At 37.1% G+C, this 24,524-nt stretch overlaps 1 long non-coding RNA gene across 1 annotated transcript; it reads right to left on the minus strand.

The window, feature by feature from the left end:
- Nucleotides 1–3,017: 3,017 nt before the first annotated feature.
- On the minus strand, nucleotides 3,018–18,443 carry LOC120581772 (uncharacterized). Its single transcript, XR_005647378.1, has 2 exons — nucleotides 18,219–18,443; nucleotides 3,018–6,346 (listed from the first exon to the last, which is right to left on the minus strand). It is a non-coding gene; the product is annotated as an uncharacterized LOC120581772 (long non-coding RNA).
- Between the last annotated feature and the right edge of the window lie 6,081 nt (nucleotides 18,444–24,524).

Here is a 24,524-nt window from a genome sequence, read left to right on the forward strand (position 1 = left end):
AGTGATTTCTGTTAATATGTGACAGAATTTTATATTAGAAAATTCAAAAGAATCATAGAATAAGAAAAACAGAATTCAAACCAATTTATCAAAAGGCAAAATATAAAATCAACACATAAAATTTGTTGTTTATATACAGTAACAGGAAGCAGTACAAAAAATTAAAATATAGTTACATTAGCAATAGTATTTAAAAGAAAATACTTAGGAGTAATGTTGAAGGAGGTAATAGACTTGTATGATGAAAACTATAAAATATTGATGTAATTAAAGAAAAAAATAATAAAGGAAAAAAACCCATCCCATAACCCTCAATTGGAATGCTTAATATTATAAGCTATCAGGACTACCCAAGGTGACCTACAGATTCAAAGCAATCTGTCAAAATCCCAGTGACACTTTTCACAAAAATAGAAAGCTCCTTCTAAAATTAATATAGAAAGTTACAGAACACCAGATTACCAAAACAATCAAGGAAACAAAGTGTAAAGTTGGAGGTATCATGCTTCCTGATTTTAAAACATACTTCAAAGCTACTGCTATCAAAAAAGTGTAATACAACTATTAAAACATAGAATCATGAAGCAGAGTAGAAACAGTGCCCAGATACAAGCTCTCGTGGAGAAAGTAAAATGATTTTCAAAAAGGATGCCTATACCACACAATAAGAAAAGTGCAATAAGAAGAGTGTAATTTCAATAACTGGTGTTGAGTCAACTAGACAGACACATGCAAAAAATTAAAATTAAACCAGACCACTTTCATCACATACCAAAATTAACTCAAAATGGAGTAAAGACTTAAATGTAAGACCTGAAACCATAAGACTCATAGAACTCCTAGAAGTAAACATAGTCAGTAAACACCAAGACATCGCTCTTAGCATTATTTTTCTGAACATGTCTCCCTGGGCAAGGAAAACAAACAAACAAAATTAACCAATAGACTACATCAAACTAAAAAGTTTTTGCACAGCAAAGGAAACCATCAACAAAACATGAGAACCAACTGAATGGGAGAAGATATTCACCAGTGATACATCTGATATGGAGTAAATATCCAAAATATATAAAGAACTCGCACTACTTAACACCAAAAAAATCAAACAATTTGACTAACAAAAAGGACAGAGGATCCGAATAGACATTTCTCCAAACAGAACATACAGATAGTCAACAGACATACAAAAAGCACCTCAACATCACTAGTCATCCAAAAATGCAAATTAAAACCACAGCAAGGTATCACCTCACACCTGCCAGAATGGCTATCATCAATAAATCAACAACAATAAGTGTTGGCAAGGGCACAGAATGATGAGGACCTTCATGAACTGTTGGGAATATGAATGGCCACTATAAAAAAAAAAATAGAGTTTCCTCAAAAAATTACAAACTAGCGTAAGACCCAGCAATTCCAATTATAGGCATTTATGCAAAAAATATGAAAACACTCATTCAAAAAGATATATCTACCCCTACATCCACTGCTACATTATTTACAATAGACAGAATATGGAATCAACCTAGGAGTCCCTCAATAGATTAATGGATAAAAAATATGACAGATATACAATGGAATATTATTTAGCCACGAGAAACAAGGAAATCTTGCCACTGGCAACAAAGTGGATGGACCTATAGGGTATTGTGCTAAGTGAAATAAGTCAAACGAAAAAACTCAAAACAAATCAAAAAAACATTCCTAGATACAGAGAATTTCCTGATGGTTGCCAGAGAAGATGAGAGTGTGAAAAGAAAAAAGTGAAGGGAATTGGGAGTTATAAACATCTAGTTACAAAATGAGTAAGGCACGGGAATGTAATGTACAGCACAAGGAATATGGTCATTAATATCGTGATAACTTCGTAAGGTGACAGATGGTTACTTCACTCAATGTGGTCATCACTTTGTAAGGTTTGACACTGATAATATAAATAATTACTATGCTCTACAACTGATACTAATATAACATTGCACATCAAGTGAACTTAAATAATATGAATAAGTGAACAAATAAATATATCATATAAATAAATAAATGTCAAGTACATCATAATAGCTGATCCCATATTGAACCATAATAAAAATTTTGATTACTGTTTCATGTTTTGCAACAAACATTATATTTTATCATGCAAAAAAGCACAAAAAGAAAAAATTTGAATAAAAACCAATCTTTATAATGGCATCATATAATATGAATGAATTAAAAAATGTCTTTAGAATTGATATATAATAGTCAGAAAATTTACACCCAATGTCCTCTCTGTCAACGAATGGTGTATTATGTGTATATTCTAGGAATAAATACATAGCTTCAGTTACTTTAAATTTTATCAAATTCAAAGTAAACTTAATTTCATACAATTCAGATTTTTTTAAGGCAAATTCTTAGCCAAGTTTTTTTTAAGATGTAGTGTTAAGATTTAAACACTTATGTTTAAAATTGAATATTAAGTAGAAAAACAAACAAACAAGTCTTCCTCAACAAGAGGAAGCCAAGACTGGGGGAAAAAACAAAAACAAAACTATTTACAAAAGACATACCTTTATTTAAAGAACTATTATGCAAAACATACAAAGAACTCTTCAACTCAACAGTGAGAAAACAACCTGATTTAAAAGAGACAGAGACATTAACAGACACCATGCTAGAGAAGATATGTAGATGGCAAAGCAGTACATAAAAAGAAGCCCCATATCATATGTCACCAGGGAAATGTACACGAAAACCACCATAAGAATGAAACAAACAACAAATTAAAATGACACTACACACCTATTAGAAAGGCCAGAACCCAGGGCATTGAAAACACCAAGTGCTGGTGAGGATGTGGAACAACAGGAATTCTCTCGTTCATGGCTGGTGGGAATGCAGAATGCCATAGCCAGGTGGGTGGACAGATGGGTGGTTCTGACAACACTGAACATTCTCTCACCATGTGATCTAGCAATTGTGCTGTTGAGTATTTACCCAAAGACTTGAAAACTTTGATCCACACAAAAGCCCGCATGTTGATGTTTATAGTAGCTTTATTTATACACTCCAAACTTGGAAGCAACTAAGATGTCTGTTAATTGGTGAATAAATAACCTGTGGTACAGACAGACTATGGAATAAGATTCAGTGCTATAAAATAATAAGCTATCAAGCCATGAAAAAATACAGGAGAAACCTAGATACATATCAAGTTAAAGAAGCCAATCTGACAAACCTACATACTATATCATTCCAATTTTACGACTTTCTAGAAAAGGCAAAATGATAGAAACAGAAAAAACATAACTGGTTTCTAGGGTTTACAAGAGGGAGGAATAAACAGGTGGAGCACTGAGAATATTCAGGGCCATGATACTAGTCTGCATGATACTGACATATTAGATACATGCCACCATAAATCTGTCCATACCTATGGAATGGACAGCCCAACAGTGAACCCAAACTATGAACTTTGGGGGTAATGATGTGTCAGTGTAGCTTCATTTATGTAACAAATATACCACTCTAGTAGGAGTTATGGAGAAAGGGGAGGCTATGTGTGTAGGGGCAGGGGGCTTGTGGGAACTCTATGAAACTCTATGCAATTTTGCTGTGAATCTAAAACTGCTCTTAACATGAAAATTCATCCTCAGACATCTGCTTCAATGAAATATCTGTTCTCAGGTCCATGTGCCTTTCCAGTGGTTTTTTAAATGTACATCCAGGAAATGTTTGTATCCTTTGTTTAACAAGAATACCACGATGAGATATGACCTTGCACCAATTAGCATGACCACTATCAAAAACCAAAAAATATCAAGTGTTAGGAAAATGTAAAGTAATTGGCCCCTTATGTACAGTGGGATGAAATATAAATTGGTGCACAGTATGGCGTTTTTAAAAATAGAATTATACCATGAAACAGCCTATCCATCTCTGGGTATATATCCAAGAGACTTCAAAAAGGGTCTGAAAGAGACATTTGCACTGCCCCGCACACTGCAGCATTATTCTAAGAAGCCTGTAACAGATGAAAACAACCCCAATGTCCATGGATAGGTGAATGGATGAAGAATAAACATACAACAAAGAATTATTCACCTTGAAATAGAAACAGATCCTCTAACACAAACTGTGAGGATATTTTTTAAGTAAGCACATGAGTCACAAAGAAACAGATAATGATATGATTACACTTAGGTGAGTCATCTAATGTAGACCACCCCATAGGAAAAAAAAAAATTAAATGGTCGTTGCCAATGGCTTCGGGTAAAGGGAAATGAGAAAGTAGTAGTTTAATGGATAACTTTTAAGATGAAAATTTGCAGAAGTCACTGCACAACAATATGAATATACTTAACACAACACAGATGGTTGAAATGGTAGATTTTTAGTCACATGTTTTTGCCAAACTTGAAAATGATTCTGTCATATAACGAGAATATAAATTCATCCATAAACATACGTAAGACTATTTCCATAACTACTTAACTACACAGGATAAAACACTGATCATTAACCAAAAAAAGAAAGAAACAAGATAAGTCATGAACAAAGTTGGGGTAAAATTATACAAGCATGCACGTAATTTTAACGGCAACATACATATGACTTATCTATTATTTGAATTAAACTCCAGTTTGTCTCAAGTGTACTGAACTGAAAAAAAGACATTCACATTCATAATATGTAAGTAAAAATCAAAAATGCAAGTAGCTAAATTAGAGGAACCTACCATTAATAAGTAAAAGCACTGTCATAAAATTACAAAACAAAAAATAAAACATGTATTCCAGAATTCAAAATACTACATAGATGTAATACTGAATAACAATTCTATATAACTGCAATTTCCAACCTTGAGTGTGCCCCCATGAAGAGCAAGCATTTTTCATTAGTGGCATGTGTTATAGGGCAAGAAAATTTCCTAAATAATGCATTAGAATCATTCATAAATAGCTCTAAAAATGTTTTAAATAAATAAGTGTGTGAATGACACTAGAGGAATTTATTACATAATTAATAAATTTCTGGTATTCTTACACAAAATGTAGAGGCTGTGATCCAGCCTACAGAGAAAAAAAAAAACCTTAGTTTATAAATAAAAGAACAAGAAAGTTGTAAAATATCAGAGAATCACTGATCTGTAAGATAAACATTTGAGATTAAAGTATACTGTGAATTATAGGCATGCTGAGCAAGGCAGATGAAAAACCTAACGATTACTTTTTGCTTTGAAAAAACTGAAATTAAGGAAGCAAATATTTCTCTAAATATGGCACCTAAAAAATTCTATAACCCACTTCATATGAAAGAAATACATTCAACCATGTTGTATCAGCACTTTGGAATCAAAAAGCACAAATCTGACACAGATCTAAACAGAAAGTGAAAACATACAAGACACAGGCCCAGGCAACTTTAACTTGAACAAGACAGAATGATGAAATAATTATTAAGACATCAGATAACAGTGGAGACATTCCTCTTTTGTGGGCAATGTGCTAAGGTCCCCTATGGCATTTATTGACAAACTCTGTGAGAAAAATAGATACATGAACCTATTCAAACATGGAGGAATTGGGAACAGACACTTGTAATTTCTAAGGCTGGTTCATACAAAGCAAAAGAACATTGTGAAGTGAAACAGAGAATGAAGTCTTCTCGATTTTGAAAGGTATCTTGTTATGAAATTAGAGTTTGAACTTTGTAGGGTCATATTTGAACCATTTTTAGGATTAGAAATTATAAAGCAGAAAACATATGCCATTTGTACCTAGTGCCCCTGGGATTTCTGTACCAAATTCCAGGACCTCCATCACTTCCTTCACAAAGTTCTCACATGAGGCAAGAATGAAACTTAAAAATGGCTTATCATAGAACTTCTCAACACATGCACACAGTCTCCCAGGCCCCCAAGGCAATGGCAGAGCAGGCAGACCCTGCTGGCCCCCACTGGCCATGGGGAGGACGTTGGCTCTCACTGTAAATGTGACATAGATCATGGGGCAGGTGGAGTTCCTAGAGGACGTAGAAGCATGAGACATCTTGGAGAGACCTGTCCCTCTGTAACAGCAACAGAAAGAAACTTGAGCTTTTCAAATTCTTTCCACTGAAGTGGAGATTCCCAATCAAAATTTTAAGGTCTGGCTTCTCCATGACTTTTGTCTCTCATGTCTGTGTCATTTGCCCCCTTCATTTCCACCTATCTGGGAGGATGGATATTGTCTTTTTTCTCTTCACATTCCAGGCTTCCTTCATTTGCTTCAAGAAGGTGACCAGGTCAGGCTTAGACACAGCAAGACCTGTTCATTAGAAAAAGGAACATGGGTTTTGATGGAGAGTCTCCAGTTTCCAATCCATTCTAGAGAAGAGAGGACGATACAGAATGTTAAAATATTCTAGAAAATAATTCCACAAAATACTGTTTTCTGACAGCAACTTTATTCTACTAGACAATATGTATATTTTCAAAACCTGAGTTTTACTTCCAAGTAAAAGACTTCTTTTCACACCATCAAATCCCCAATATGCTCCTTGAGAGCAGAGATCTGAAACTCTCCCATGCAAAAGCAGAAGCTTCAGAGAGATGCTGTACTGATAAAGGAAACTCTGCAGGTGGGGTAGGCATTCTGGAAGGAAGCTGACCTCACTCAGGAAGACCAGATTCCCGTAGTTCTCCAACATCATGTCCATGTCCAGTTTCCACTGAGCTGGGTCCAGGCCTTCCCACTCTTCCTAAGAAAAATCTATGGCCACATTCTTAAATGTCAACTGTCACTGAAACAAAAGTGTCCAGGGACAGAGCTCATAATGTTACCCAATATGAAAACAGACTTAAGAGGACTAGTTTCGACTTAAAAAAGTATCCAGAATACAGTTAGATCATTGACAGAAATATTCTCCAGTGTATTTTCTAACTTTGAGTAAAAAGATGACATCTGACCCATGAAGCAATGGAAGAGACTTTACTTTCCTAGAAGATAAATTTTAAAACACCATGCATATCAACACAGGCATATGAGTTTTTGAGTGTCATATTTGTATCATACAAGATTGTTGTATACATTTCTAAGATAAAAAAGTCATGATGGTTTAGATGTGTAAAGTATTTCTCAAATGTTAACATAGATAATAATAAAGATCGACAAATAAAATTCTGACTGAGGAGTTCTGAGGTAAACCTGTTTCCACATTTTTAACAACCTCACTTTTAACTAGTTACATCAATGTTTATGGTTTGTGTGCCCAACCGTTGAATAGCACAGAGAAACAAACCACAGAGGAAAATTCATACATGACTTAGAACTGAAAGAGATTTATGGATTTTACAGTTCTCATAGAATAGAGAACATAGCAACCACAATCCTTTTGAAAATTTACTACATACTAGATATTGTTCTAACAGTTTTTATATACTAATTTCTAACGAACATAAGTAAGCTGAGAACAATATTCTTCTTCTTTTATTAGGGAACATTTTGTAAAACATCCAGTAAATGGCTTGGGTTTTACTCAAAACTTTCTCTAGATTTTTCAGAAGGACACAAACTAAAACTCATAGGCAATTCTTATGAATGTTCATATCAGTTTTGGTAACTGAGAATAGAAACAACTTAAGCAAGTAAGGAGAAAGAATAGCTCCAACAATGTTAACATTTTATGCACAAGGACAGATAAGTATATAGAAACTACATATGCATTGAAGTGAGAATGAAATTTTCACATCAATAAAATCAAGATTGTTTTGCAATTCAATGAATCTCATGCATCTATCTGCAGATGACACTCTACTGTATAAACACAATAGAAAGATAAATACACAGAATAATATAAATTAGAGCTATCGTTTGTCTTTAATTTCTTTGGAACATTTTACTTATCATTTGTACTGAGCTATCCATTAGAAAGTTAACACACTTAAAGATAACATGATTCTTGTAAACTTTCTTGAAAATACAAACAGTGATGAAGTAGGGTATGTCTGTGACATGAGTATGGAATATAATGAAATTCATAGGAACAAGGCCTGATCGATGAAAGCCTCCACATCAAAAGCCAATTCTCTTAATTTTTTTTTTAAGTCTTTGTCTATATCTGATTTTTTTTCTGGCTTTAATAAAATATAATAGACAACTAGTTGTTCATATTTATATTGTCCAATTCAATGAGTTTTATTTTCAATTATAGTTGGTCTACAATAATATACCAGTTTCAGTTGTATAGCGGTGATCAGAGATCCACATAACTTGCAAAGTGATCACCCCACTAAATCTAGTACCACTTTTCCACCTTACATATTTATTACAACATTATTAACCATCTTCTCCATGCTATACTCTACATCTCCATGTCTATTCTGCAACTATCCATTTGTACCTCTTAATCCTTTTGCCTTTTCACTGCCATTCCCCCAACCTCCCTCCCAAACAGTAGCCCTCAAAACATTCTATTTGAGTTTATTTCTGCCTTTGTTCTTGTTTATTTTGTTCTTTAGATTCCACATGTTCTTGAAATCAGGCGATATATGTCTCTCTCTATCAGACCTATTACATTCAGCACAATACCCTTTAGGTCCATCAAGGCAATCTCTTTCTATCCCCTTCCTTTTAGTCTGTGTGTGTCTTTTAATCTGAAGTGAGTCTCTTGTAGGCAGCTCAGGTAGGAGTCTTGTTTTCTTATCCATTCAGCCACTCTATCTTTGGTTGAAGTACTTAATTCTTTTCCATTTGAAGTACTTGTTGATAGGAATGTAGTTATTACCATTCTGTTTTTGATACATGTTTTTTCCTTTTAAAAAAGTCCCTCCAACATTTCCTATAATACTGGCTTGGTGTTGATAAATACCTTCAGCTTAATTTTCTCTGGGAAGCTCTTTATCTGTCCTTTAACTCTAAATGATAGCTTTGCTGGACAAATATTCTTGGTTGTAGATCCTGGATTTTCATCATGTTGAATATTTTGTGACAAGCCCTTCTGTCCTGTACGGTTTCTTTTGAGAAATCAGCTGCCAGTCTTATGGGTGCTCCCTTGTATGTAACCAACTGCTTTTCTCTTGCTGCTTTTAAGAATCTCTTTGTTTTTTACCTTTGGTATTTAATTATGATGTGTCTTAGTGTGGGCCTCTTTTGGTTCCTCTTTCTTGGGACTCTCTGAGTTTCCTGGGGTTGTATGTCTATTTCCCTCACCAGATGACAGAAGTTTTCCATCATTATTTCTTCAAACAGCTCTTCAAAGTCTTGTTTTCCTTCAGGTACCCCTACGACATGGATATTTTTACATTTAATAGTGTCCCATAGGCTACTTAAATTATTATTATAGTCTTGGCTTCTTTTTTCTTGCCATTCTGATTAAGGGTCCTTGGCTTCCCCATCCTCTATAAGTCATTTGATCCTCTTATTTATACATTCTGTTTATTCCAGCTAATATACTCTTCATCTCAGATAATGTATTTTCTTCACTTCTGACTGGGTCCTTTTTATAATTTCCATTTCCATTTTAATGTTTTTTGTAATCTGTTTATTAAAGTTCTCACTAAATTCATCTACACTTCTCCTAAATTCATTGAGTATCTTTATAACCAGTGTTTTGAACTCTACATCTGATAGATTGTTTGACTCCATTATTTCTGGATCTCTGTTCTGTTCTCTCATATGGTTTCTACTTATTTGTCTTCCCATTTTGGCTGCCTTTCTGTGTCTGTTTATATGTACTAAGCAAAGCTCTTAAGTTTCCCAGTCTTATTAGTGTGGCTTTGTGTAGTAGGTCTCCAGTGGAACAGTCTTGAGAGGGATTCAGATGCAGGCCAAGTATAGCTCTAGCCTGTGCCCCTCCGAGGCTACCTATTAAGGATCAGCAAGCAATCCACAGATGCTGTGCTTATAGCTGCCTCAAGAAACCACACCAGAAACCAAAGCTTGCTGCCACAAGTGTGAGTCTTGGCATGGCTAAGCAAGGAGCACCAGACTCACAGAGGACAAAACTAGATGTGGTTTAGGTGGGGCTGTAAGTTGGGGGAATTTGGAGTATCAGGGAATCCTCTGGGCAGAGAAACCTGTTATTCAGTTTGATGTTTCAGCCATGGCGGTGCTGTGTCCACACACTGGGACTGGGGAGGGCTCAACAGAGGAGCAATGGATATCGCTGGCACTTCTGTCCAGGAAAGAGCCTCACCTCCAGCCCTCGCTCTGACAACTCAGTGTCCCCCTGTTAAGTCCCTGGTGCCCCCTGAGCAGCCTACCCGGCACTGGTGCTCAGAGAGAGCACATCCATCACCACGAGAGTCTGCTTGTGGACACAGCCCCTTTAAGAAGCGTCTGCAGCTGCTGGCTGCCACTGCCATACCTACCATCTGTCCTACTCAGCCACTCGGGGACCATGCAGTCTCGTGTCTTCACCTCCTAACTTCTACAGTTGCAGGTTGATTAATTATTTCTCTCCATAGCTGTAGTGCTTCTGTTTATCTAGATCCCAGGCAACATTCTTTGCTTTTTGCTCTGAGTTTCTGTCACAACTTTGATTTGGTCACAAGAGGGATAAACAAAGCTTCTATCATCTATGCTATTTTTTTTCTCCTCACCTTGCTTTCTATTTGACTGGCAGCAGAGGGAGGAAGGCACGTGAGACACCATTGGCTATGTTCTCCATGTGGACCATGTGGCCTGGGTGGTAGTACCTGTGAGTCCTTCGATAGGCTTTTTGAGGTGCAACAGAGCCTATTAGCTGAAAATGAATGGTGGCTGTTATGATGAATGGTTTTCCAACATTTGTCACAGAGGATGACTAAAACCACTAGGAGAACAACTGCATCCAAAAAGCATATAGGAAACTGCAGATGAAGGTCAAGTCCTTAGCTGTGGTGTTTCGAAATTCTTCATTGCCTCAGAGGTGCGGCACATAACATTTTAGAAGAAAATATGAAGAACTGGTCAAGAAGACATGAATTGAAGCAAATGATGATAATGAATTTACTTAACATAGATCACCTCACAATAAGTTGTGTAGGAAATAGATATTTAAATACTTTTAATTGCTGAGCAACAGTTTTTTAAGCCAATGCGCTTTAGTAAAGAAAGGTGAGGGCCTTAATTTATGAAAGCAAAGAGAGACAAAGAAAACGAGAGTTTCCAAATAAAACATAATGGTTTTGCAAATCTCTCAATAAATCCCTCCAAGACCCATATCAAAGATAAAAGGAAAAATATTAACTTTATAGGGAAAAGAGAACCTCAACCAGTGAAAAGCAGGTGGAATGGAACAAATTTATCATGTGTCTAAGGCATACGAAAGGACAGATTATCTCGGCTATGATATTACTGGCAAAAACAATTGAATAAATAAATGATAATTTAAACCTGGTCATAAAAAAACATTAGTTTTATGCAAATTTCAATCACACATAGCTCTTGTGTCCTGTAACTCTAATACTACATTTAAATAGTAAGTCTTTCTTACAAATTTAGTGAGAAAGTTTCTTCTAATTACTCTTTTTTCAGAACATTCTGAGTTACTCTGACCACTAATGTCATTCTGGCCAAACATCAAATTCCTTAATCCCATTCTACAGTACTGACATTGCCACCATATGAACCTACAACCTACACTCACTCCTCTTCTTGACAACACCCGAGCATCTTAGTCACCACATAAAGATGCTGGACATCAATGCCTTCCCCTGTTGGTCTATTACCAAGAATATTTTTTCAATAGCTGAGGGTCTTTAATTCCAGGTGAGAATTCTTTATGTCTTTAGGGAGGCTGGATGGAGAGAATGCAGAGAAAGCTCTAGAACAAAGGACAGAAGTAATCTAAAGCACCGATCTCAACTCTCATTAAAAAACAAACAAACGAACAAACAAACAAACAAAAACCGAAGTAGCTGCAAAGAACCTTGTTTGGCAGGGATGTCAGAAGTAGAGAATCATTGGTTGCAGGCTGCAAATCCACCAATTTTAGAAGGAAAAGCAGACACAGCCTCTGACCCAGAACAGAACATTTACCTGAGAAGCAACCATTTCATCCCTATCCTCCTTCTGCTCCTGCTCTGAGTTGTTTACTCAGGCAAACTTATGTTGAAGAATCAGAGCTACAACTTAAAAATATGCCTTCAACAATATCGATGAAGCCTTCATCTGATTCTCCCATGCTCACAACCACAAGGATCTGGAAATGCTAAAAAAAAAAAAAAAAAAACACCAAAAAACCCGCCCTCTCCTGTCCTTTGTCACTGGACAGTTATGGACAACGAGCTCCTGTGTAAAGACCAAACTAAGCTTCTTCTTACCTGTCTTCCTATGCTCGCCCTCACACAGGGGTCCACAAATTCCTATAGGAATGAGAACAAGGGGTGCTTTCCCCCTCAAACACACCCTTTTAAGTCCACTTGACCAAAGCCTGCTCTCAACTCTCACGAATGTGTCCAAGAGACTGCCTGCTAATCCCTGGCCTCACCACAGAATCACATAAAAAACCTCATTAAAACAGTGATGTTCATCCCAATCAGTGAGCCCCAAAATATGTAAAGCAATTACTAACAGAACTAAAAGGAGAAACAGAACAAAACACTATCATAGTAGGGAACCTAAATATCCCACATTTGGATATGGATAGATCACCCAAACAAAAAATCAATAAGGAAATAATGTCCTTAAATGACACATTAGACCAACTGGACGTAATTGACATTTACAGAGCCTTCCATCCCAAACAGCTGCTTTACATTCTTCTCTAGTGCACATGAAACATTCTCAAGAATCGACCACATACTGGGACACAGAGATAGCCTCAACAAATATAACAGGGTTGAAATCATACCAATCATGTTCTCTGACCATAATGCTTTGAAACTGGAGATGAACTGCAAAAAGAAAGCAGGAAGAACCACAAATACATGGAGATTTAACAACAAGCTACTGAAGAATAACAGGGTCAGAGAAGAAATAAAAAGAGAGATCAAGAGATGCATAGAAACGAATGATGATGATAGTACGACATATCAAAACTTTTAGGACACGGCAAAAGCGGTCATAAGAGGAAAGTTCATATCATTTTTGGCCTATTACAGGCCTACCTCCAAAAACAAGAACGAGCCCAAATAAACAACCTGACACTTCATCTTAAAAAATTAGAAAAGGAAGAACAAATGAAGCCTCAAGTCAGCAGAAGGAAAGAAATAATCAAAATTAGAGCGGAAAGAAATGAAATTGAAACAAACAAACAAACAAAACAATAGAAAAAATAAATGCAACAAAGATCTGGTTTTTTGAGAAGGTTAATAAAATTGACAATCCCCTGGCTAGACTCATGAAAGAAAAAAGATAAAGGGCACAAGTAAACAAACTCAGGGATAAAAGAGGGGAAATTACAACAGACACTGCAGAAATACAAAGGACCATAAAAGAATACTATGAAAAAGTATATAACACCAAATTTAATAACCTAAAAGAAATGGACCAGTACTTAGAAAAATACAACCTTCATAGACTGAATCAAGAAGAACCAGAAAATCTAAATAGACTGATCAGCAGTATGGAAATTGAAACAATCATCAAAAATCTACCAAAAAATAAGAGTCCAGGACCAGATGGCTTCACCAGTGAATTCTAGCAAACATTCAAAGAGATATAATACCTATTCTCCTCAAATTCTTTCAAAAAAATTAAAGAGGAGGCAATACTTCCCAACATATTTTATGAAGCCAATCTTACCCTGATACCAAAACCTTGTAAAGATAACACACAAAAAGATAACTACAGACCAATATCTCTCATGAATACAGATGCAAAAATCCTAAGTAAGACACTAGCGAACCGAATACAGCAACATATTAAAAGGAATATGCACCACAATCAAGTGGGCTTCATCCCAGAGGCACAGGAACGGTTCAACATATGCAAATCAATTAATGTGATACATCACATAAACAAAATAAAAAATAAAAATAAAATGATCATATCAATAGATACAGAAAAAGCCTTTGACAAGATACAGTATCAATTTATGATCAAAACTCTTAACAGTATCGGTATAGAAGGAAAGTACCTTAACATAATGAAAGCCATATATGACAAACCCTCAGCCAACATTAGTCTTAATGTTGAAAAACTAAAAACCTTCCCTCTAAGATCAGGAACAAGGCAAGGCTGTCCACTATCGCCACTGTTATTCAATATAACATTGGAGGTCCTAGCAAGTGCAATCAGATGAGAGAAAGATATAAAAGGCATCGAAATAGGAAACAAAGAAGTCAAACTGTCACTATTTGCAGATGATATGATTCTCTGTACAGAAAACCCTAAAGACTCCACAAGAACACTACCTGAAACAATAAGCAAATACAGTAAAATTTCTGGATCCAAAATCAATGTTCAAAAATCCAATGTTTCTATATTCTAATTATGAAGTGTTAAAAAAAAAAGTGGAAATATAATTCTTTTTGCAGTTGCAACAAAAAGAATAAAATATCTAGAAATAAATCTAATAAAACATGTAAAGGACCTATATAATGCAAACTATAAGACTCTAGTAAATGAAATTTACTAGATGCAAAGAAATGGAAAAATATTCCGTGTTCTTGGATTAGAAGAATCAACATAGCTAAAATGACCATATTACTTAAAGCATTATACAGATTTAATGCAATCTCCATCAAAATCTCATCAGTATTTTTTAAAGAAATAGAACAAAAAGTCATCAGATTTGTATGGAAGTACAGAAGACCCCAAATTGCCAAAGCCATCCTGAGAAAAAATAATGAGGCCTGAGACATCACTCTGCTCAACTTCAAATTATACTACAAAGCAACAGTAATCAAAACTGCATGGTATTGGCACCAAAACAGACACACGGACCAGTGGAACAGAATCGAGAGTCCAGAAGTAAACTCATGTTTATTTGGGCAAAAAATTTTCAACAAAAAGGCCAAAAACATACAGTGGAGAAAGAAAAGCCTCTTCAATAAATGGTGCTGTGAAAACTGGAAAGCCACCTGCAAAAGAATGAAACTGGACTGTTGTCTATCAACACACAACAAAATGAACTCAAAATGGATTAAAGACCTGAATATAAGACCTGAAACAATAAAATGCATAGAAGAAAACAGGAACTAAACTCAAGATCTCGGACTTAAAGAGGATTTTATGAATTTGAACTCAAAGGCAAGGGAAGTAAAAGCTAAAATAAGTGGACAGGACTACATCAAACTAAAAAGCTTCTGCTCAGCAAAAGAAACCATCAATAAGATAAAGAGACAACCATCCGAATGGGAAAATATATTTATTTGTAAGCAACACCTCCAATAAGGGCCTAATATCCAAAATATACGAAGAACTCATACGACTCAATAACAACAAAAAAAATTAAATGATACATTAAAAAAATGGGCATATGACCTGAACAGACACTTCTCCCTAGAAGACATACAAATGGCCAACAAATATTTGAAAAGATGCTCTGCTTCTCTAGCTATGAGGGAAATGCAAATCAAAACCACAATGAGAGACTATCTCATATCTGTTAGAATAGCTATAATCAACAGGACTAGTAATAACAAATGTGGGAGAGGATGCAGAGAAAAAGGTTAACCCTCATACACCTCTGGTGGCACTGCAAATTGGTACAGTCACTATGGAAAACAGTATGGAGGTTCCTCAAAAAACTAAGAATTTATCTACCATATGATCCAGCAATCCCTCTATTGGGTATTTACTCCAAAGACTTGAAAACCCATATCTTAAAAGATATTTGCACACCGATATTCATAGCAGCATTATTCACAGTGACCAGGACATGGAAGCAACCGAAATGTCCTATGATAGATGATTGGATAAGGAAGCTGTGGTACATGTATACAATGGAATATTACTCAGCCATAAGAAGAGATGGAATACTGCCATTTGCGACAACATGGATGGACCTTAAGATAATCCTGCTAAGCGAAATAAGCCAGACAGAAGTTGAAAATCACATGATGTCACTTATATGTGAGATATAAACCCAAAAGCAACAAATGAGCAGGACAAACAGAGACTCATGGACATGGACTTTAGTGGTTACCAGAGTCTAGGGGGGTGAGAGGAAGAGGGAGGTAAATGAGGTAAAGGGGGTCAAATATGTGGTGACAGAAAGAAATCTAACTATGGGAGGTGAACACACAGTGTAAATATATATATGCCTTACTGTTAAAGTGTACAGCTGAAACTTATTGGATTTCATTAAACAATATCACCATAAAAAAAAAGTTTAAAAACATTTTAAAAAATCAGTGATGCTCCACTCACACCACTTTTCCAACTCTGTGGGGAGGCCCAGGTGAAGCCATTTCTTAAAACTTTCCCAGGTGATGCAGTGGGAACCCTGATAAAAAACATCTAGTTGGAATGAGCATGAAGACACCTGTGGATCCTGGCCCACTCTAAGAAGTTATGGCTCTGCAGGTCTGCAGGAGACCCTTGAAATGGCAGCTTTAAGTCTTCCCCAGTGGTGCTGACCTTGCTCCCTCAGACCTGTTCCCTATAGCACTGGGATACAGATATCAGAATCCACACACTTGAGATGTCTGGTAGTGTGAATGTGGCCCAAGAACTTTTAGAAAGGCAGACTCACTGAGTGGATATCTTTCCTTTTTTTCCAGAAAATCACAGCAAATTATTTAAAAAACTGTAAAATGATGAAGATAGATTTTGGTGCTGAAAACTCTGAAAAAGAGTTAGGTTATGGAAATCTGCTGATCAAATTAACTCACTATGAATAGGCCAGCTCTGTGGGAACGAAGCTTCAGGTCCAATCAGTCCCTCCTTCAACATTTCCAGAGAATGGACAAGAAGGACATGAGGGTAATTTACTTTGTAGTCCCCAGATTGCTAACTTGAGAACTCATATAAGGGTGGGGGGGGGCGGGGAGGAGGTGCTCAATATTAGAATAACTCAAAAAACTAGGTCATCTGTTATTAAAACTACCTCATATATAGCAAAGAATAAGAGGTGGTCACGTGATGTCACCAAAGCTTCCTTCAGGAGTTAAAGATTATTTACATAAATATAGAAATTCACCAGACTTAGATTTCTCAATACACTTTACAAAAAACAATGAACTAAATATGAGCAAAGCAGGAAAAAAAAGTATATCCCAGATAAAAGAGAAAAGATCCAACAGTTTTAACATTCCCTCAAAAAGCATCATTCAGTGACAGATTCATTCTTTTCTTATCCCAGGCCACCACCGTCAGGTCATCCCAGGAAAAAGAAAGGGAGGCATGACTGGCTGACACAGGTCATGGCTACATAAGGGCTGCAAATGGCGGCTCTTTCTCTCTCATCTTTCTGATTACGCCCCATCTCCACGTATTTCTGCCTCTTTCTCCCAATCCCAGTTGTCCCCTCTGATTCCCATTACCGCTCTTGGCCCCGATTCACTGGCGCCCCCAGCTGGCTGAGCTCTCAGGGCGGCTTCTCCCTCCGCCGTCACCCTGCCACCCCCACTGTTCCCGCACGGGCATCCCCAGCTCTCTTCCCGAAACCTGAGGACAGCGCCCTTAGTCGCCCCTGTTTCTGCTCATCAGGCGCCTCCTCCTGGATCCCTTCCATCTCTCTGGAGCTCCTCCATTCCCTGTATATTCTCCATTTTCTTTCTCCTGTGCCTACTTCTCCGAGTTTCTGTCCGTCAAACCATCGATGACAAGTCCTTCCAGCGCCTCTGATTTGTCGTCTCTTTAAAGACCCCTGCCTGACCGCTGTGCTTCCTTGCACATCTAATCCTCTCTTCTCTTTCCTGATCCCCTCACACCCTCGTCCTGCCGCCCTTCTGGCCTCCTGGTCGCAGTCACTGCTTTCACAAAGCCCCTCCCGCGCGTGAGTGGGAATGAGGGGTTGACCTCCTCCGGTGACATCCTCCTAAATCCCACCCCTAAACAGTGTCCGCTTCCTGGGATTCGGGCCCCTTATTAATTGGGGCCTGCAGAACCCACGCCAAGGTAGAAGCCGAGCTCCCTCCGCCAAGAGTGGCGAGGCTGGGGGAGGGGCGCCGAGGGTCCGAATCCAGCTCCCGAGTCCATCTCCCAAGACTGTACATGGCGCAGGGAAGATGGGCTGCCGAGTGAAGGGTTTTAAGCAGGAAAACGAACCGAAGGCAGACACATTACAGACGGAACCCCCTTAGAGTTTACGCGAAAGGAGCGCAGACCCTCCACCCCGCAGCGAGGCGTCAGGGATACGGACGTCTCCCCTGGATCCGTACTCACCGCTGCAGGAGGTGCGGGTGAGGAACTTCAGCGTCGGTAGCGACCCACCCCAGGCTTCCAGTGTGCAGGACTGTGGACCAAAACGCTCAGTGTTCAACCAGAAGAACCGAAAATTACGGTCGCAAACAAGATTCGCAGCAGCATTAATGCATCCGGGCCTGCAAGAAACTCCGCGTGGTCGCTGAAGAAAAATTTGGGTCGCAGGAGGGACCTGAATCGAGCACTTCTGGCACAGGGCGGGACCGTGGGCGGAGGGGCGGGACCCACGGGGCGGGGGCGGGATCTAGGCTCCTCTCTTTCTCACATACTTACTTAATACGTTTTAAGGCTCGAACATCATTACTCAATTTGCAAGATTTCTCTTTGAAATTAATATGATGATGATCCCCTAAGGACTGAATTCTCGATAAAAAGTTTGCCATACATGATATTTTAAAGATTTCGATGTGTATTTACTTAAGTTTAGTGTTGCTTAACTCTTGGTTAAATTATGTAGCCCAATTCATTATTCTTCAAGGTCTCCTTACTGCGAATTTCTGATGATTAGAGAAGACTCATCCTGCCTAAAGGCTCCAAGTTTATTATGTTTGTAAAGATTTTCTCTAATATGTACAATTGTGACATTTGGTCATCGATGAAAAATGGATCAAAATTTTGCCATCTTGATGCAAATGTTGACTTTGATACTAGGATGGATTCTTTCTAGTTTTGAAAAGAACCATTTTGATAGATTTCTTAACTTGATTACACGTATGATGTGCATTCTCAGTTTTAATCTCTACGATTCACCCTGATACCACTGAAAGCTTAATCTAACCCTTTTATCAGATCATTTCATGCCTTTGTTTTCTGGGCTTTTTTAAAAACCACAATGTTATGAATAAACTTGGGAATCTTTGGAAGGTAGTTTATGTAGATCATATACTATTATGTAATATTGCCAACCAGCCATATTGTCATCAAAGTAATTTCAGTGTGGACTTCCATGTTCACAAGGAAATCAATACATGGCCTGTGGAAATTTTTATCAAACTCAGAATATTTTCGGAAAAGCCAATTAAAGGTAAAAGTCAAAAATTCAATTTTTTATAGAGTTTGGTTCCTTGTAAAATTGACAAGGGAGTAAAACAAACATAATCATAAAAAGAAACAATTTCCTCAATCATGAGAGATTTTTAACATATGCCTCATTGTAATATAATACAGATGCAATTTATTAGATTATTAAAGAAGTCAGAATTATTGAAGACTTCAAAAATTTGAAAACAAGAATAGTCTAACTATGTGAATTAATCTCTGCATCACAAAAAAAAGAGACTGTACATTTTTAACCACACATGGGAACACATAATATTTACCATTATTAATTTTTTTACAAATCAGAATTTAAAAAGACGACATAGGAAAGATTACTACTTTAAAGGGAATGTTCTGAGTGCAAGTTTTACAAGAGTCTCACAGTTTAGATAGAAAATGGCTTTTGTTTAATAGGGTGGGATGTACAAGAATAAATAAAAACAACATAAACATATGTAAAGATACGAGAAGAACAAGTTGACAGTTGCCCAATGTGAGGGGATGGGGAATGGGAATTAAAAAATCAAATCCAATAAAATAAATAAAAATGGTATTACAACAAAGGGAGGGCGTAAAAAAATTTTAAATGCAGTAACAAGATTGTAGGTGGAGGTGGTGGGGGTAAAGCGCTCAAAGTTCTCATCATGTTTGGAAGGTTAAAAATACTAATCTATAAACACTCTTAGAAAAATACATGATTCAGTATTTTTTAAATTTAAAGGTAGGAGGAAAACAAACCTAAACAATGAAAAATAAAAATAAAAATCACAGAAGTCTGCAAAAAGATAAATCATATGGATACTATTCAAAATAGAGTAAGCTATATTAAGATCAAAGTGGATTAGAGAACAAATACTATGAGAGTAATAAAATTTATTTGAAAATCATACAGAGATAAATTCATCACATGGAATTGACAATCATAAACTATTTCCCTAGCAGCAGAACTTCAAAACCCCTGAAAATAACTGACATGCTAACAAGGAGAAAAAACCCAATTCACACATATGTTGAGAGATTTCCATAGACTGCCTCTCAATAATAGAACAAGAAGACAGAAAATAAATACCTAGAAGCTTCTATCCATTCTATCAATTCTAATTGATAGATTTAATAAATTGATTTAATAAATTGACATTTATTAAACTAGATTAGTCTCTGCCCCTGGTTCCTGACACAGAATTCCTAAAATCCTTGTGATTTCCTAAATGATAAAGAGTATTAGAGCATCTTTTGTTCTACTGAGGTCACTCTAGGTGGGCTTTCTGGATGGGGACTGGTGACCAGAAAGATCACAACATGATTAGAAGTTTGGAATTTTTCAGGCTCACCCCTACACTCCAGAAAAGAACGAACTGCTAGGAAAGAAGTTACTTATTGATCATGCCTACATGAGGAAATCTCCATAAAATCCCAATAGTAGGGAGTTCAAAGACTTCCAGGTGGGTGAACACAACCACATCAGGAGGGTGACATACTCCACCTCCAGGGGGAACAGAAGCTCCTGTGCTCAGAAATCTGCTACATCTGGCCCTATGTATGTCATCATCTGGCAGTTCACATTTATTGTTCATATCCTTTAATAAACTGGAGCTCTGTCAGCTGATCTAGCAAATAAATTGAACCCAAAGAATAGGTTGTTGAAACCTCCAGTTTATAGCCAGTTACTCAGAACCAAAAGTGATAACTTTGAGTTCTGACTGGGAATCTGACGTTTGTGTTTATGGTGGGGAAGTCTTGTGAGATTGAGCCTTTAACCAATGAAATCTGATGCCATACCTGGAGTGATGGTGTCAGAACTGCATTAAATTGTATGACACCCAGATAGTGCCCTAGAAAATTACTTGGTGTGGGGGGAAACCTCCATATTGTTTGATGACCAGAAATGTCAGAAGTGAAGTGTTCTGGCTGAGTGTGGGGTAATGTGAGAGTAAAGAGGACATAGAAAAAAAAAACCTGTATTTTTCCCTATACAGGAGAAAAAAAAATAGATTGTCCTTCTTAAAAACACTCCACCTACCAAGAAAATTATACACAACTTATAAATGCACATAGTACCATACCAACATAAACCATATTCTGGTCCATCAAACATCTTGATGAATTTGAAAAAAATTCAATCACACAAAATATGTCTATGATCGGAATAAAATTAAGAAAGCGGTAACAGGAAAAGCTCTTGAAAATTCTCAAATATTGGTAAAATAGTAACATACTTGTGACTAACCTTAAGACAATGAATTAGGGTAAGAATTAGAATGTAATCTACATTCAACGATAATGAAAGAGAACATATCAACATTAACTATTTGCCACTAAAGCAGAAATTAAAAAGAGCACACTTCAAAAACAGATACTCGTTTCACCAAACACCTTTGGTTCAAAACAGCTCATTGGTTCTGACACTTGTGTAGTTCAAGGCAGCTTGGTGAACAAGGGCAAGGTGCTTAAGGTCACTTACAGAAGTTTAATTCCGATAAACCAGTCAAAAATGTGGTAACTGAGAATACAGTCCAGTGAGAGCAGTTACACAATGAAAGGCAATATATTGCTAGATGAATTTAAAATGAACAGATATTCTAATGGAAATAGAAAATATTAAATGGAAGGAATGAGGGTAATAAAGATTTTAAAGGTGGTACAATTCTGAGGGTAAAGGACTTCTATATGTAACCTTGAGTTTGGGAGGTTCAGGTTCAGGTGGGTACAGAGAAAGAAAAAAAAAAGTCTTTGTCAGAATGCCAGTCAGCTTCCTGAAAATTTAGCTGCGGTAACACATATTTTTGAATTCTCTTTGACTTGTAACAACAAACCTTTGTTTCTTCCTTGTATTATATCTATCATTATTCATCTCTTGGTTGGCTCCATAATTCGATTCAGGGTAAGATTTCAGTCTGTCCGGACTATAGCAGATAGAAGACAGGGTTCGAAGCAAACAAAGATGTTTAAAGCTTCCATTCAAAATTTAAATATGCCATCTCCACTCACACCAAACTGGCAAAGGAAGTTACAAAAAAGTCACAAAGCCAAAGCTTGCCGTAAAGTTGGTATAAAGCACAATCTTCTAAGGTAGGAATGGTTGCCTAAGTGAAGAAGTCAGGTTTAATATCAAAGGCCAGAAATGACTAAGCTCACATGAGGATATTTGGAAATACTATACATGCAGCTTCCATCATCAATAATGTGCCCTTCCTTTGTTCACATGAAATATATTTACTTCTGTCACAAAGGAAAAGTTAAAAGGTCCTACCTACACATGACTTCAATCACAAGAATTTGTGGAATACAGAAGTAACACCCCAAATGAGCCCCCAATTCAGAAAAGAAAAAGAAAGGCAGTACCCCGTAGTCTCCAGTCCACAGCACGATCTTGCTGGCCAAAATGGAGTTGGGTCCTATTCCATGGAGGCGGGAAGGAGAAATAAGCCTTCCTGGACTCAGTTCTTCTACAAAAGGATATCCAGTCCTTGTTTCTTGTTCCTAATGTTACCTAGTCATATCTAATAGAGTATTCAAAACAATGCCTGCCTCGTGAAAGAAGCGGCTTTCCCCCAGAGACTTCCTTCTCTTATAGTTCCCATGATCGCTCTAAGTCTATCTGGTCAGTTTTTTATAGAACAAGTTTGTAGAACTCTCAACAGTATATAAAAACACAGAACTTTTTAAAAATTAAAATTATTGGAGTGATATTGGTTAATAAAATCGTATGGGTTTCAAGTACACAATTCAATGTCATATGTGTATTGCCTTGTGTGTTCACCACCTGAAGTTTAATTTCCTTCTATCACCACATATTTGCCCCCTTTACTCCATTTACCTCCCCCAGCCCCCTCTTCACTCTGGTAACCACTAATCCACTGTCCGAGTCCATAAGTCTGTTTATTGCTTTCAGTTTTATATCTCATGAAATCATATGGTCCTCAACTTTTTCTGACTTATTTCACTTAGCATGATAATCTAAGATCTATCCATGCTGTCACAGATGGCAGTATTTAATTTTTTCTAATGGCTGAGTAATATTCTATTGTATACATGCACCACCTCTTCTTTAACCAATCATCTTTAAGAACACTTCGGTTGTTGCCATGTCTTGGGCACCATGAATAATGCTATGAACTCAGAGTGCATATATATTTGCAGATAAATGTTTTCACGTTTTGGGGGTAAATACCCAGAAAAGGGATTGCTGGGACTTAAGGTAATTAAGGAACTTCCATACTGTTTTCCAGTGCCTGCATCTATTTACATTTCACCAGTGGTGTATAAGGTTTTTTTCCTTTCAAGAACCTCTCCAATACTTACTTGATCAATTGATGACAGCCATTCTAACAGGTATGAGGTGGTATCTCATTGATTTTAACTTGCATTTCCCAAACAGCAATAACAGCACTTTATGATAGCAAACAGCTCCATGTTCCATGAGCTGCATCCACAAATTTAGCAAGACACGCCTAGAGCTTTAGATTTATTTCAGGGTCTTCATGCTTCTCAGGCCTTGCTAGGAGAGCCACAATTGTAGTTTCCACTTTGTGTAAAGGGAGCCATTGCCTGGGAGTGATTTTAATCAACTGGCAGCTTACATCAAAGGACATTAGGCCATGTTCTTCCCTCACACTTTGTCATGCTTTTGAATTTTAACTTGTCCTTAATACTCAAAGAATTTCTTTATAGTAACTCTTACCAGTTAGAGACACTGTTACAACCTTTCAATCCTGCCTACAACTTAGCTCCTTTATTCTGACATCAGGACTTTATTGTACTAGTGTCATATGCAGTTGAAAACAACATGGCTTGTTATCTGTTGCTTTCCTGAACTCTACCTGGATGGAGTGGTCACATCCCTCCTAGAAATGATTTGTAAAAATTGGAAGACATTTTTATTGTTCAACCAGAGTGGAGCCTACAATCTTGGCAGCAGGAAGGAATTAGATGAGTCTTTAACCACTTAATTTGGAGGCTGGATGAAGAGTTAGGTTAAATGGTGAACTTGTGAAAAAGGCTCCTGCAGGGTAAAAACTGCAGGGTACAAAGAATGAGCCTGACAAGTGGGTCGAGCATGTGGAGAGATGTCCGAACACCACAGTGACCTGGGCACTGCTGAAATACTGCAGTGTGATCTTCACTGACTGTTGTGATTCACAGTTTAACTCGTTAGCATTTAAGCTCAAATTAAATTGACCTACAGTTTTGAGTATGATTTGCCTGACATCAAAGAGGCCATGACAAAAC

This window comes from Pteropus medius, unplaced genomic scaffold, assembly GCF_902729225.1.
Source record: "Pteropus medius unplaced genomic scaffold, Ma_sr-lr_union100, whole genome shotgun sequence".
NCBI lineage: Eukaryota > Metazoa > Chordata > Mammalia > Chiroptera > Pteropodidae > Pteropus > Pteropus medius.